Source organism: Aedes aegypti, chromosome 2 (genome assembly GCF_002204515.2).
Source record: "Aedes aegypti strain LVP_AGWG chromosome 2, AaegL5.0 Primary Assembly, whole genome shotgun sequence".
NCBI classification, from domain to species: Eukaryota; Metazoa; Arthropoda; class Insecta; order Diptera; family Culicidae; genus Aedes; species Aedes aegypti.
Window position 1 is genome coordinate 333,523,412 of NC_035108.1, and position 16,893 is coordinate 333,540,304.

The following is a 16,893-nucleotide window of genomic DNA, read 5'->3' on the forward strand; positions in this document are numbered from 1 at the left end:
TGTGTTGAACGCTCATTCCTAGTTGTCGACTCACCGTTTTGCAACCCCAACTTAATTCTGTAGCGTAATTCCTTTAAACGTGATTTTTTTCGGAATGGTGTCTTCGGACGAAAATTTTCTAAAATATAGCGCATATATTGACGGTAAATGTTAGTTCGCAACTTTGCCACGGGCGGCACTGCGAAACTGTTTTTTTTTTTAAATGACGATCTTTAAATATGATGTCTTCGGCAAAGTTGTATCATTTTGCCTATCCCCTGTAGTTATACACTGTAAACGATTACATTTTCACTCGCAAACATCACTCGAACTACGGAGAAAATGATTTTTTTCTTCAACCTTTTTATTATATTGACATGAATTCGAAATGAACTTAATATGATAAAAGTGTTTTTCTATCAAGCATACAAAATCGCTACGAAAAACTTCATAAAATAAAATGATATTTGAACAATTAATGAAAAGATTTATTATTAATAACAAGAAACTGAAGCGAAATGTCATCATAATTGAAATAGAGACAATTGGTAACGAATCTATGACAAAAGGTCGAAAGGACAAAAGGTCGAAAGGACAAAAGGTCGAAGAACAAAAAAGAAGGGACAAAAGGTCGAAAATCTATTTTCAAAGAAGGAAAAATTTCCCACCAAGCAAATCATTTTCGTCCTTTTGTCATTTTGGCCTTTTGTCCATAAGCTATCGGCTTTTACTCGAAGGAGTTTAATGGTTAACGGAAAATGTGAAACTTGGTTTACATGGAGTCCTTGGAGAACTCTTGGAAACCATTGGAGTCAATACATTAGAGAATACGTTTGTTTGGGTTTGAATGTTAGTCAAAAACATTCGAAAGATCTCTGGTTACTTCTCTTAATTCGAAGGTCTACACTCACAGAAGTTTTCGGATAACCCTAAACAACCGTTGATTCAGAAATATGATGGGACATATTTTATTAGGCCTGTTTGACTGTAAACCTTATTTTTTTACATTGAAGAAAATAACATTTTTTTTGTTTATTACGAACGCAAGAATTTGTATCGATTACAGTGCAACATATGGGCAAAACGTAGTACTATATTTCCATATTTGGCCATATTTTTAATGCAAACTTCATGTTCGTTTAGCCCCCTCCTAGAATTGATGGTTTCGTCTCAAACTTCCGCGATAGCTTCAGGAATTTCGAATGAACCAATTGGGTCCTAAAATTTTGAATGAAATCTAGTTTTTACTTAATAACATGAAAGAGCATGTTACTGCAACTACTTTAGCAATATTTAAACTTTAATTTAGAAATTAGGTCCATAAATGAACTTTGACACTTTTGATCATGTTTGACGTTCGCTTAGTCTACAAAAATACCACAGGGGTTTTAGTTTTTAACACTGGGGTTGTTCCTATCTGACATTTCGGAAGGGACACGGAAAACAAAATTCACCCAAAATTTGTGTTTAAGCCAAGGAGTGTGACAAAATCTAAAATATATATAAAAATATGTTTTTTGGACTTAAACCAACGGAAAACATTAGAAAATTGAGTAAACATGTGTTTTTGACCTAAACTTAAGCGTTTGGCACTAAAATTGGGACAGGGCTTTATGACCCTATTTAGGGAGTGTAACTTGAGATTTATGTAGTACTAGTGGTCCCAGCAAACTTCATCTTGCCATCAAGTCATCAAGTAGGCTGTTGAAAAATGTCATGGTATCTCCTATACAAAATGACATATTAGTACTCCCCCGTTTTAACAAATTTTCCGATAACTTCCCTAAAGTTTTTAGTCACACGAACACGTCGGAGCCCTTTAAGAAGACAACAGTGAAAGAATTGTGTCAATCGGATGTCCTGTTCTCAAGTTATTTCGTGACATACAAACACCATTCCATTTTTATTTATATAGATGATCATTATGAGCCACCCTAATCCGTCTGCTCAACGCTTACGAACAATCGCTCTCTTCCTGAAGGACCAGCAGCGTGGGTACGCACCACGCTCCGAAAAAATCCAATCCGGAAAAACAGTTCGGTGAAAACTAACTCACCGTCATCAACAGAGACGCTTCCGACGCCTGGAGCTTGTCATTCCTCACCCATCTCAGTGGGAAGCCTCCTGCTCGGTGGAAACAAGGTCAATGTGGAATTAAACCTCCATCTCTCGCATCCCGGATAAAATTGATGTTAATTGCCAAAACTTTTGTCGGTGCAAATTTTATTATTTCGTCTTCCAGCTCCGGGTTGGTGGTAGGTGCCACTTCCTGGCAGACGTTCTTCAATTGTGGGTTACAGTTCTCTTTTGAATTCCAAGTTGAACAATATTTTTTTTAATTACTTCTTTTTTTAAATCCTATATAAGTATCATTTCAAACATTAAATTATTTTTTTTTTACTTAGAGGTTCTGGGTTAGGCAACACTATCATTCATATTTAGTAAACATAAATAAAATAAGGGGCCCAGATAGCCGTAGCGGTAAACCATGTTGAGGGTCGTGGGTTCGAATCCCGCTGGTCGAGGATCTTTTCGTAAAGGAAATTTTCTCGATTCCCAGGGCATAGAAGTATCTTCGTACCTGCCACACGATATACATATGCAAAAATGGTCAATCGGCAAAGAAAGCTCTTAGTTAATAACTGTGGAAGTGCTCATAAGAACACTAATCAGAGAAGCAGGCTTTGTCCCAGTGGGGACGTAGCGCCAGAAAGAAGAAGAAATAAACAAAAGAAGAAGTGATTTTTGAAGAGGTTTTTTTTTCCCAAGACGGTGCCCAAGAAGAATTACCAACGCTAACTTTCGCTTATGAGGGCCAACGAAAAATCGAAGGCACGGGTCCAAACAAAGCGGAAAGGGATCAGTAGTAGAAAAAAAATTGCTGAAAAGTAATGTTTTATTGCTTTAGGTAATTTTAAAAACTTCCGAGAGCAGAAAGAATTTGTGTACGATGCGCACTCAACGTTCTTAAATTTAAAACGAATGATTATCAAATGTTCCGTTGCTTGGAAACCACTGCTCCAGGCGATTCACCTAAGACCAAATTGACCGACAACCAAGTCGTGCGACAATCAGCGGCAGAGTCTGGCCCATGTCACTGTCATTGTCAACGGCACCGCACTGGTAGGAGCGTCTCCTTCACGGCTTTCGCCAGAATGTCGTTCCGGGAAAGTTTTATCTTCTAACGATCTTCAGTCCGACGGTTTTTTATGTCTGCAAAATCAATGGCCCGGTGTTTGTTCTCGTGCGGCTTTTTATGGGCCTGGAAGTGACAAAAGCTAATTAGATTGCCGCAATTAGGTTTTCGCGTTTCCTAACTTTAAGTTTATCTTCAGGATTTTTGAAATTGGTTGCAAAGCTATACAACAGATGGACTAGAATAGGATATGATTTGAACTATTCACATTCTGATACTTCTCGACAAATGAAAAGTCATTGAAATTAGCATGAGAGATGTCTGAAACTGTAACGATTTAATCAAGAAAGCTGTGTCAACAAGCTTGATTCAAAAACTTTGCATCATTTCATCAAAAAGTTTTGAACCGTAGTCATGGTTCTAAAACTGCGATGTTACGCGAGATGAACAGCACGACACCATGAGAAAAGTTATCCATGCTACGCGTGTTGCCAAAAAACATTTGAACCATCTTCCACAACAAACTTGACTAACTTCGATGCTTTGTGGCAGGTGCCAGACTACAGGTTGAAATAATTTTAGTAAAGAGACTAATAAGATGCAAACATTGCGCAATGGTAACTTACTGGTGGTTATAACGTCTTCGTTTCACCGCATCAGACCGACGTCATTTGGACTGGAAGGAGAACAAGTGCCTTGAAATACGGGCATCTCTCAAGTAGATGTAGAAGGAGAACTTGTCAGCGAAAGCAGTTAAACTAATCAGCTTAGACAAAACAGCTGCTGTGACATAATTTATGCCTGAAACAATGACTTCATTGGCAAACCTGTGCCATCGAAGTAATTTACATTGCTAATCCACGAATGACGAAAAACTCTGCAATAAGGCAACGTCCGCAAATTATAAAACATACAAAAAAAAATCATGCAAAAAGTGTTACGGAGGAACATGGAATCGAAATCAGGTAAATTTACCTGATTACGTAAATTACATCGTTACGTAATCAGGTAAATTTACCTGTATTCCTGTATTTGCAGTGTTGCAATCACATTTAAATAAATATTTTACATAAAAAAACTGATGATGGTCGATCAATCTCTTCAAAATTAAATTTATGAAGTTTGGAAGTCAAATTTTAAAAGTTTGTAGAACATCCAATTTGTCTAAAATCAAATCTAGTCTTAGTTAAAAGTAGTTTTCTCCAAATTTTTCCTTGTTTTACTGTGAAAATCACTTTTGTTTGAGCATAATTTCATGAATAATAACCCGTTTCGAAATCTTTTTACATGCTCTTGAAGCAAAATTAGTAGTTTTTAAACTATTGGTACAACAAATTGATTTGAAAAATTGTTTTGACTTAGTTATTGAAGACTTCACTGAAGGCCATATTTCATAACGTGGAAAGTCACCTTCAAATCGCTTGCGCCACCTCTGAATCTTAATATTGTTGGCTCCAAATTTGAGGGTTCACAGTTTATGTGATTTAAATTCAGAAAAGCATACGTAATGTATCAGACAAAATATGCGTCGTATCGCTTCGGTGTCTTCAGCGCATTTGGTTCTTATCACGCAATGAACAAATGCGCTAAAGACACCAAGATGCTACGACGCGTAGTTTTTCTGCTACATCAATTTGTGTCTTGGTGCATTTTTATGTCAAAATTCAACCTATCTGTAACTTTTAAACCAAAAATTTCCACACAACTTTATCAATAGTTATCAAAAATTGAGGTAGTTTGTAGTTCGTCACAGGAAAAATGAGAAAAATCGGTTGAGAAACGATTTAGATATAGCTCTCTGAAGTTGAGCGTTTTGTATGGGAAAACGGCTTTGGTGCATTTTATATGTGTATGATAGTTGGAGTAGTTATGTGACAAAATTATCATTCAACAACTGTTCTAATTTTCAATGAGCAATTCTCGCTGAAACCAGGCCGCCATTGGCACCCATCGTTAGAATTCCAATTTTATGTCACTGATCGCTAGTTTTCGATAGAACTTAAGGGTGGTCCTTTTTGTTTTCTCAAATTGGTGGACCCCTCGAACGCCAGCTAGCTAAACAGTTTGCGAAAAAGCCCATTTTTTGATAAATCTTGGCTATTTCTTGACGTGATATGTCTCATATTTCGCTTGGAACATATAGCAAAGTTAGTGGCATCGTATAGAGAAAAGATATAGCTTTCATTAAAAGCCAAAAAAATCGCCATCTTGAATTTTGTTAGAAAAATCTATATTTCACCATTAGCGCACCGCTCGTTTTGAATTCTGAGATCACCATCAGAAAGCTGAGGAAAAATTGCGTAAGATAGGTTACAGAAACTAGGTAAGCAATGGTTTTTACCCTATGAAATGAACGATTTTCTAAATCATGTTATACGATTTTGACGTATATGGCGAGTGCAATCATTGCAAACATCATTTTTTCGTACAACAATGAAACAAGTTTTCAATCGTTGGTGTTTTATTCGAGTCGAATGAATAATAAGAGTATTATTTTGAGTGATAAAATCTGGCGGCCATCTTGGATTTTGACGCCATCTTGGTTTTAAGTAGTAGAATGAATTTTTCACCTTAATAGCACTCGGCCTGTCGAATTTAGAGGCTATCAATAAAAACAAGGTTGCTTGTACTCTTCATCTTATTATTCTTCATTTTTCTGAGGTTTTTTTTTAAATTTAAATGAAAGCTATACCCTTTCTCTATACGATGCCACTAAGTTTGCTACGTGTTCCAAAATATGAGACATATCCCGTGAAGAAATACCCAAGGTTTATCAAAAAATGGGCTTTTTCGCAAACTGGTCAGCTAGCTGGCGTACGAGGGGTCCACCAATTTGAGAAGACAAAAAGGACCACTCTTAAGTTTTATCGAAAACTAGCGATCAGTGACATTAAATTGGAATTCGAACGATGGGTGCCGATGGCGGCCTGGTTTCAGCAAGAATTGCTCAATGCGAATGCGGAATGTATGAACTTTTTTTTTTGATTTCTTATAAATGAGGCTTTCAGAGTAGTGTTTGATCTTTCGACCTTGACGCTTGCTCCTGCGGGGGCGGGCGATGAGGGCAGGATCAAACATGTCGCGCGTCGGTCAAATGAAGTGAAAAAGTGCCGCGATCGCTCAGTAGTGTTTGATCTATTGATCGCGTCGCTTACTCTTGCGAGGGCGAGCGATGAACACTTGTCCGGCGTACAATGCGTTTATCGAATTCTTTCGCGAATCCGGTTAGGCGTAATTATATCATGGATCGCATCACCAAACATTGGTGGCTCCCAGATATCTACTTTACCCACTAACCTAATATCCTTTCCATGACAACCGTGGAGATGCAGAGGTGATCTCGGTCTCTAGTAACAACGGTAGTCACACTAACATTCCTTCCTTTCCCCGATGGCTGTAAGGACGTGGCCGGCGACGTTATTAGCTTTTAAAATTTGAGCTCTCGATTTGTGCACATTGAAGAATGGTAAGCTAAGCCCAAGCCTCATTCATTAATTCCCTGTGCAACTTCGATTGTTCTGGTCAATCACGGAGTAGCAACTACGAATTGTACGCTTATTTCTTATAAATGAGGCCTTCAATCGATCAATCAAGTCGATTTACTTTTGTGAGTCTTACTCACAAGTTGTTCAAAAGAGTCGACTCTCACAAATGAGTGAACGATTCAAGAGTCTTTTCAGAATTGTCACAATTCTCTAGCACTGTTATTTTCGGAAGAGAGATCAAGAATTACCAGGGACACTTTTGAGCTGAATTTATCATAATTAAGTACAGAAGACATGTATACATATTTTCAGTAGCTTCACACATAATATTTTAATTTTTTCTCATGAGTCACTGAATCGATCAAAAGAGTCTATTCACTTTTGTGAGTGAGTCGCCTACGGTTTGCTCCCAAAATTGGACTTATTTGCCCATCTCTTCAAGCGACTATATAGCTTGGTCAGTCAGTTTGAATTGATATTCAAATATGTATTAGAACTCGTGCCTATAAAATTTGAATAAGGCAAAAGTTGTTATAGAAACAAGCTTTATAAAAACATTTAATTTAAAGGTGTATACTGCCGTAAATTGCATGTCAGTCTTCCATCTGTAAAAAGTAGGCAGCGAGAAAATGGGCTGTGAAGCTTCTAAACTCGTTTTCCATACGATTCCATATTCAAAAAATTCCTTAAAGCATTAAAACATGTTCAAATATTAGTGAAACTTTACCATTTGCTCTTCGCTACGATTTATTCACGAGAAAAAATATAAAGACGATCAAAAAATGATTAATTTTTGTGTTACACGGTGCGGTAATCTGTAGTGGGATCGATATGCTGTTACTTTATATAATGGAACAATTTGACCTGCTATTTTTTTTGCTATTTTTCCAAACAAATCTTTTTATGTTATTAGTTAGGGGAAAACGGGGTAAGAGCGCCCGCCAGGGTAAGACGGACCACCTCCAGTTTGGCATGAAAATGGCGGTTTTCTTGAAAGTTCACCAAGCACTTTGCATAAACACATGATTGTTGGGTGATACCAACATTATTTTTTCAATGACAAATATCAAAAACAACGTTTTTGCTCGTAGATACTGAATTTGATCTAATTTTAACAGATGCTAACTTAAGGATTTCGGAAGGGATTTTTTGTCAAAACATATCAAATTACCCGTCCACGCTTTAACATAAATGTGTAATATGCTTCAGTGAAGTGAAATATGAATTTTAAATATTGAGCTTTGAAATAAGCCTCTACTTGTGAAAATTGCGCAAGCGGGGTAAAACCGACCACTGTTGTTGGGGTAAAACCGCCACCCCTAATTTATACCAAATAAAATGTCGAAAACATTTTAAAAGTTGTAACTACGTTGTACATTACTATTTTAGTTAAATAAAATCAATTTTGTAAAAAATACAAACCAAACCAGCATATTTTTCCAAAATATGCGTATCTCAAGGTAATGATAATTAACCTTAAACATTATTCAATATCCACGTTAATCAATAGAGAAATCATAAAACAATATACTTTTTAGAATAACAGGGAACTGATATATTTTTTCGCAAAATTTTGAACGAAAATCGAGGTGGTCGCTTTTACCCCGTGGGTGGGCGGTTTTACCCCGTCGCTAGAAAAAATAGTGATAAGAAATCACTTTTTCAAGCTCCATGAAATAAATAAATTTTAACGAATACAACACTTGTGATGTATTTTGATCATGCCCAAGGCTTCAAAAAACGACATGTTGTGTCGAAAAAGTATTTATTGATTCTTGATTTTGACATATGAATTTAATTGCTTAGACGGGCGGTCTTACCCCGTCTTCCCCTAAGTTCACTGAGCCAGAAATTGCGTACGAATTTCATAAGAGAACGCTTGTGAATTGATTTCTTGACTGGTTTTCTCTCTTTCATAAGATTCTTATGAAACACAAAACGTCCGATATTCACAAGAAATTCTTGTCGTTATCATTAGAGATCTTATGAATATCTTTATTTTCCAAAATTCAAAGAGCGATTCTCTAAATACATAATGGTCTTAAAGAATTCCATGATTAATATCTATGATCCTTCATAAGATAATCTTATGATATTATACCCATTTATATTATGAACGCAATGATCGATGGAAGTTCACAAGTTTTTCTTACACTGAGGAAACGGAACGTATGAGGTACATAAGAATTTCTTATGGAATAACGACATAAGAAGTATTTTGTTCTTCATTCGAGAATCTTATAACATTCCACAACAGACTTATGAAATAACACTCATTACATAGACAGATATAATTCCATAAGAAACTCTTTTTGGATATCAAACGCATTGATCATTGGCATTCATAAGACAATCTAATGGAGTACGATTTTCTTAACAAGTTCATACGAAAATCTTATGAATTACGTGGAGAGATGCTAATAACAAAATATTCACGATTGAGATTCATAAGCGCACGTATGACAATGATTAGTAACACTTGTGAAAAAGAGTCGACTTCCTATCAAAAACCACGTAAGAATTTCATACGAAATTCTTTTGGAATAAAGACATAAGAAGCATCTAATGAGACTCATAAGAAAAACTTGTGAACTTCCATCGATCATTGCGTTCATAATACAAATAGGTATAATATCATAAGATACTCTTATGAAGGATCATAGATATCAATTATGGAATTCTTTAGGACCATTATGTATTTAGAGAATCGCTCTTTGAATTAAGGAAAATAAAGATATTCATAAGATCTCTATTAATAACGACAAGAATTGCTTGTGAATATCGGACGTTTTGTGTTTCATAAGAATCTTATGAAAGAGAGAAAATCAGTCAAGAAATCAATTCACAAGCGTTCTCTTATGAAATTCGTACGCAATTTCTGGCTCAGTGTATGAGTTTCATTAGATGCTTCTTATTCTTTCTTATGCTTTCTTATTATTCTTTATTCCATAAGAAATTCGTATGGAATTCTTACGTGTTTTTTGAAAGGAAGTCAACTGTTTTTCACAAGTGTTACTAATCGTTGTCATACGCGCGCTTATGAATCTCAATCGAGAATATTATGTTATTACCATACGTAATACAAAAGATTTTCGTATGAAATTATTAAGAAAATCGTACTCTATTAGGTTATCTTATGGAAGCCAATGATCAATGCTTATGATAACCAAAAAGAGTTTCTTTTGAAATTATATCTGTCTATGTAATGAGTATTGTTTCATACGTCTGTAGTGGAATTTTATAAGATTCTCAAAAAAAAAAAAAAAAAAAACAATATACTTCTTATGTCGTTATTCCATAAGAAAATCTTACCTCATACGTTCCGTTTCCTCAGTGTTGAAAGAGCATTTGAAGATATGTTGAAAACTGAACTGCGATCCATGGTAGTATAGTAGAAGCATTTCTTTTTGCATGCGTGAACCAATATCATGAATATTCGAATATAGTTTCACTTGCCACTGTTCATTGTAGACTCATATTAAAATGAGTTTGTCCTATAATGAATAAACCGGTAACTCAATAAGTTTTCGAACAATACTCAATAAGTTTCGAACAATCACGTTGCCACTCTTTCTCTCATTTTCTCTTAAGATTTATCCCAAACAGCTGATTTTTCTAAAATCATAACAGAGCGCAAATTCAGAGCATATGATTGTTCTCTCCGCCCTGCTGATTTGCTTCCCCCGACGAGTTATCCGGAAGAGCAGGAATCTTTCTCAAGTACCCAGACAGCTGCTCTCAAATCGAAACTCAACCGTCACTTATCCAACCCCAAGAGCACAAAGAGCGAGAGCATGGAAAAGCCACCCATCTGACGAACGATTTTCCCGAATGCCTTCGCCATCGTGAAACGGTCCTTACAGCAGCCTTCGTCATCAGCATTTCCAGCAGTTCGCAGCCCAAACGGCTCCTCAGCTTCAGTCTATCGGAATACTTTGGGCAGCTCGGACGCGTTCTCACTTGGCCCTCGGTCTTCTTAGCGCTGATATAGCGGCTCGGTCGAATTTGGTCGCGGTCAGGTGTGGATTATTCTCCTGTTTCCCCCACCTCTGAGCAGCAGACAGCCCCAAGGCCCAAGTCAAAGTCTCGGCTTCCCCGCTCCCAGAAGAGGGGAGCCTCAAAAAAGCCTCGTCCGCCATCGGAAGTGGGAAGGACGAGTGGGTGTGGGTAGGTGTTTTGGGTGGGTTGTGAGTGTACGCTTTAGTTGGCATTCTTACGTGTGATGTGGTACCGTTGCTGAACTTCAACCGTCGAATAGGGGTACTTGTGCTCTAGCCAGGTGAAAGGTGGACCACTTCTTCTGGTTCTGGTGGATATGGATTTTTGACGTTGGGTACAACTGACCTCTATAGAGCTGCTATTGGAGTGAATGTCGGGTAAGAAGTGATATGTTGTGAACCGCGTCTGTCGTAATGTGCGGAGATTGACCGAATCAAGTGGATAAAATTTGCCGAAAGTGTGCTAACGATTGCGATTGACAGTTGACTTGCGGAACGAGCGAAGATTTTTTTTCTGGTGGTTTTCCGATTTCATTCGATGCACAGTGGGAAAAATGGGACCTGTAATCGGACTCATTTGGAATACGCTTATCCGCATATCCGGAGGAAAACTACTGAATAAAACGATTGGTGCAGATTTCATCATGTGCAGCCCTCAGGATGTGATGGATTCACATATTCCACTACACGAATTGTTTCTTTTGCCAAAACCGGATGCACTATCGTCCAAAATAGTGATAAATTTGATGACGTGCATCATCAAGTCCCAAAAAAAAATATAATATGAACTATTTTATCCTAAATCTAAGTCACAACATTTTTGAGTTTAAATAAGGAGTTTTTGCTTTTGAGCAAATAAGAATATACAGTAGACTCTCCCTTACTCGATATTTGGTATCTCGATATCGACTTGGGAACCATAGTAAAAGTTGGTTTTCATGGCTACCTGGTTTTATATTCTATAACTCTATACCTCCCTAATTCAATGGTTCCTTTAACATCGAGCTATGGAGAGTTACTTCATTATGTTGATGTCAAGCACTACTGAGCCAGAAGAGTGATCAATTTTTTTCGTATATTACACTATATCTGACCTTTCTGCACAGTCTTTTTCTCTCTGGCGTTAGGTCTGAACTGGGACAAAGCCTGCTTTCTACCTTAGTGGTTCTTTTGATCTTTTGAACTGTTATTGACTGATAGCTTTCTTTCTGATTGACCATATTTACATATTTATCGTGTGGCAGAAACTTAAATACATTATTAACTGGGAAGTCAAAAAAATGGTCTATTCAAAAAGATCCACGAACGGTGAGATTCGAACCAACGATCTTCAGCTAGGTCTTTCGCTGCACGTTTACCGCAACGGCTATCTGGACCCCGTACAGTATCGATGTACATTATTGTACGTATAAAATACGCCAAAGCCGTTTTCCTATACAAAAAAAATCATCTACAAAATGGTACATCTCTGCCGAATCATTTCTTTTAATGAACAATTGGCCTCAATTTTGATATCTAATAAAAACGTTGATTGATTGATTCAAAAGTTACAGAAAGTTGTAATTTTGAGAAAAAATATACATCAAGACAAAAATTCTAATAGCAAAAAAAACTATTCTTCGTATTAACTTGGATGTTATCAGCACATTAATTCATTAAGTGATAAGGAACAAATCAAGATAGTTCGACGTATTTTTTCTGCAAGATCACTTTCTGTCTTGATGTCATCTTACCTGACACTTTTGAATCAATAATTTTCACAAACATTTTTCAACAGTTATCCAAAAATGAGGTAATTTGTGAAACAGAAAAAAAAAACAATAAAACAATCGGTTGAGAAACGGTGGGCATATAGCTATCTAAAGCCGTTCATTTTGTATGGGAAAACAACTCAGGTGCATATCATATGTCCCACACTGTAGGTTTAACAGTGTGAAGCAATAATACATGAAAAAAACGCTCTACCTTTTGAGTGTCATTTGAGTAATAGCTGTGCAAAATTTCAGCTCGTTTGGTGATATTTTAAGTTAGCGCCAGCCGTTTTTATGAAATTTACTATGGGAGAACTTACTTTTGCAAAGAATAATTGTCACAGGTTACCCATTGACCTTAATAAAAAAAATCTAATCGCAGACCATGAAAGTTTTTTTTTTCACGATGAAGAACTTTGCCAAAGACCACAAAGCAATCCGTTGCTTGTGTTGAAGAAAAGTTTTTAATCAAGACTATTTAGAAATTCTGGCCAAATTTGATGTTATTGTTATTCTCTTACGTGTTGATTGGCAAGGAATTACGTACATTGATTGGCAAGGAATCGGTTACATTTTTCACAAGTCTGGGATTCATTCAGAGTCTTCTGCAATGTTCTTCATCGTGACATTATCTATCAAGACCATTCAAGAGATTGTTTTATTTTTATAAAGTTCAACGGACGATCTCCGGCGATTTTTTTTGCAAAATTGAATTCCATATCCAATAGCAAGAACTTTCCTCTTCACACTACTCATAAGGTTCTGTAAAACACTTGGACCAACTTTTCTTGAGTGGCAGTCCATTTTTCATATCATCCTCCAATTTCACTTCCTTAGGATGCTTTCACCATCTTCGGTTTCCACTGGGAAGTGGTTCCCCAAGACAGTCCAGTGTTAGTAAACAAATATTCGTCTCGGGACAAACAATTTAGAATGGCGAAAATAATTGTATGGGTAAATTTTGTTCAATGCTACTACTTAAGGCTGCTTTAAACAGACAAACAGTTGACGGATTTCACGCCAACTCGACAAAGGGATTGGCAGCACCCCTTCAGAATTCAATGAAACTTTCTGGGTGTGAAGACTATGTAAAACTAAGATACTTTACATACTTTGTTTTTTTCAAAATCGATCTAGACTAACATTTGGAAAGGGTCAAAGTTTTTTTTTACTTTTTTTATAAACCCGTTTAACTTGAAAACGGTAAGACCTACAAAAAAGTGTTGTATGGAGGACTGTCGTGAAATTTCCTGTCGTTTTAGAAAACAATATTAACAAAATAAAAACACATTTTCTACACTGAAAAAAATATATTCAAAACTTCAAAGTCGGTTTAAAAAAAACGGCCACTTCAGATTTTGATCATCCTTAAGCAAAAAGTTTCGTAATTAAATTTACTGAAAGTCGTCCATACATTGCAAATTGAGCATATTTTAGAGAAAAAAGTTTTTCTAACATCGAATTTGTTAAGTCCAAAATGAATTTTTTATCTAATTTTCATTTCGCTTTAAATAGTCTAGTCTGATCGTGTTTTCAAGTGATAAATGAGTTTTAATCACAAAATAGATTATATTTGTTTTATTGGGGGTAGTCAAAAGAAATAAAACGAAATTATACAGTTTTTTTTTATTAAATTCATTTGATCTCACACCATACCGCTTGTGAGAAAATCAACTCCTTCTAAAAATCCGATGGGTTTTTTTATGGTTGGAAATATATCACAATAATATTTAATTTCTTATTTGGTCAAAGCCAATCTTAACAGGTGTCTGGAAATATTATGCTTATGAAAAAAGTCGTGGTTTGTTTTTATTTTTATTATTGCTATATATCCTAAAACGTAGTATCTGCACATGAATATATACATTATTTTTGGGCTTTACTGAATAAATTGAATATTTTTGGTTCATCCTCTGAATTGGTATACCGTTTGGCTGCAATTTGTGTATCACTAATAGGCATAAAACAATGATATTTTTGGTTACCAGGGACAGTTGTAACCTTATCAAACAATTCCACCAATTCCTCTGACATTTTAACATATTGTTCATTAGATTTATAACAGAAATTTAATTTGGTGATACATGTATCAGTTTGTTTCACTGCCCAGTCGAATAGTTCTCGCGGAGTTGCGATTGTGTTTCCATAGTATTTTGCAAGACTTGCTCTTTTTGCCATTCGCTTGAGAGTGCCACCAATAGCGTCACAGGGGCCTTTGCCATGGGATGTGGCAAAAAGTGCCACTCTGCTTCCAATCCATGTATTTTCTTGAAATTACATAAGCTGGCATTTTTTTTTATTTTTATAATGAGCTGCAGCTCCATCTGACTTAAAAATAACTTTTGATTTGTTTAACAAGATTTATCAATTTTGAAATAAATAGCTGTACTGCTACTGTGTCATGGGTCTGATATTATAATAAAACTAACATTTTCCAATTTATTATCTTTTTATGGTAAATCTAGAATTGGTGTATCACTGCTTGGGAAGTATTCCAGTGATATCCTTGAGCAGCGTTATAATTTTCAGAAAAGTTGCTAATTAACAGTATTTAACCTTCGTCCTTGACGCTTTTTGTCTTTTTTGTTCCGTAGAAAAGAAGACTGTTATTTGCAAATAAAATCATGAGTTATGAGCTTATCAACTTTTTTTAGGTAGAAAACAATACAAACATATTCATTATTTCTTATTCATCTGGCGTTTAAGGCAGGTACGTTTAGTAAGTTTTTTTTTCACAACACTTTTTCTAGAAGAGAATGGGATATGGATAAGGTTGTTACTTTTCAATGTTTGCAATACTGTTGTGATACCTTTCAAACCATAAAAATCCGTCGGATTGTTAGACGGAGTTGATTTCCTCATAGGCAGAGGCGAAGTCCATTGATTGCCTTCATTTATAAAACATAATCACTGTATAAATCCGTTTTTTAACTATTCTCAATAAAAAATACAATTTATTTTCTGATTCAAACTCATTTATCACTTGAAAACACGATCATGTTTGACAGTTTAAAACAAAATCTCAGAAAAAAAAAATCAGTTTTGGACTTAAAAAATTTGAAGTTAGAAAAACTTTTTCTCTAAAATATGCCCAGTTTGCAATGTATGGACGACTTTTAGTAAATTTAATTACGAAACTTTTTGCTTAAGGACGATTAAAATCTGAAATGGCCGTTTTTTGTAATCGACTTTAAAGTTTTGAATATTTTTTTTTCGGTGTAGAAAATGTGTTTTTATTTTTTCAATATTTTTCTCTAAAACGTCAGGAAATTTCACGACAGTCCTCCATACAACACTTTTTTGTAGGTCTTACCGTTTTTGAGTTATACGGGTTTATAAAAAAAGTAAAAAAAACTTTGACCCTTTCCAAATGTTAGTCTAGATCGATTTTGAAAAAACAAAGTACGCAAAGTATCTTAGTTTCACATACTTTTGACATCCAGAAAGTTTCATTGGATTCTGAAGGGGTGCTGCCAATCGCGTGTCGAGTTGGCGTGAAATCCGTCAGTTGCAAACGCTTGAAATGTTTGATTCTTAACGAAAACGTTTGTTTATGGAGAGCATCGACAACAGTTTGATGGAATGGAAAATTATTATTGCTACGATTTGGCCAAAGTGAGTAATTACTCTTGAGTTTGATGCTCACTACAAAAACATGGCTACTTAGTAAAGATTTCGGAAATAAACAATTTGGTTCGTAATTTAGCCGCTAGGTGGCTTGACATACGGTCCATCTTATGAATTTTATAAGATAGAAAGTTTGAGTCTTCGGCAAAGTTGTTACAAATGGCAAAGACATTTAGAAGGCAACAGTAGTATATGCAATAAGTTGCAGAATGATGACTCTTACAGCAGAGTCAAATATTTATCCAACGAATTTAGTACAATATTTTTTGCATTTTCGTAGACGGCCACTTGAGGGTATCAGAAATCATAGGCCAAAGATAACGTGAAAGCAAACAATTTAATTCATTCTTGCAGCTAGATGGAACTAGTTAGCATATTGCATTGAATTATTTCAGCTAGTTATATCTCATGATTTTGATAAGATAGAAACTTCAAGTCTTCGGGAAAAGTTGTTCAGAAAACCAAGGACAGGCAAACGGACGATTCAAAATGGTTCAAAATTCTTCCGCAAGATGGCACTAGTGAGCATGTTAGAACCCAATTTTTAATGAATCTCTGTTGACATGTACCTGGTCCTTGAAACTGATCTCAACTACCTTCATATTTCTACTATACTTTCATGTACACTCAATTCAAAGTACATTTCGAAAAGATTATTTGAACAGCTGTGCTGAAGAACTAGTAAAAAATTTGAAATAATTATGGAGCCACTTGAGTATTGAACATACTTTCCGGAATTTCAAACGCTGGAAAATTTATTCAATAGAATGAAACACTTTTTTATAAAGTCAGCGTTCAAAAAGCAAAGGAAGCGCTCAGTCAACAGTGGAAATGCTACTGTAACACTAGGTGGGAAGTAGGATCTGTCTCATATGGGGTATAATGCCAAGAAGATAAAGTAGAAGAAAAATATACTT

The 16,893-nt window shown here is 35.7% G+C and overlaps 1 protein-coding gene across 6 annotated transcripts in view; it reads left to right on the forward strand.

Annotated features, from left to right (window-relative positions):
• Positions 1-10,535: 10,535 nt before the first annotated feature.
• LOC5572620 (protein turtle homolog A) overlaps positions 10,536-16,893 on the forward strand; it is a 339,330-nt gene continuing 332,972 nt past the window's right edge. For 5 of the 6 annotated variants that reach the window (XM_021845978.1, XM_021845977.1, XM_021845982.1 and 2 more), the window contains exon 1: positions 10,536-10,976. The gene's annotated coding sequence lies outside the window, so the exon portion shown is untranslated. The other variant, XM_021845979.1, reaches the window with a different exon arrangement.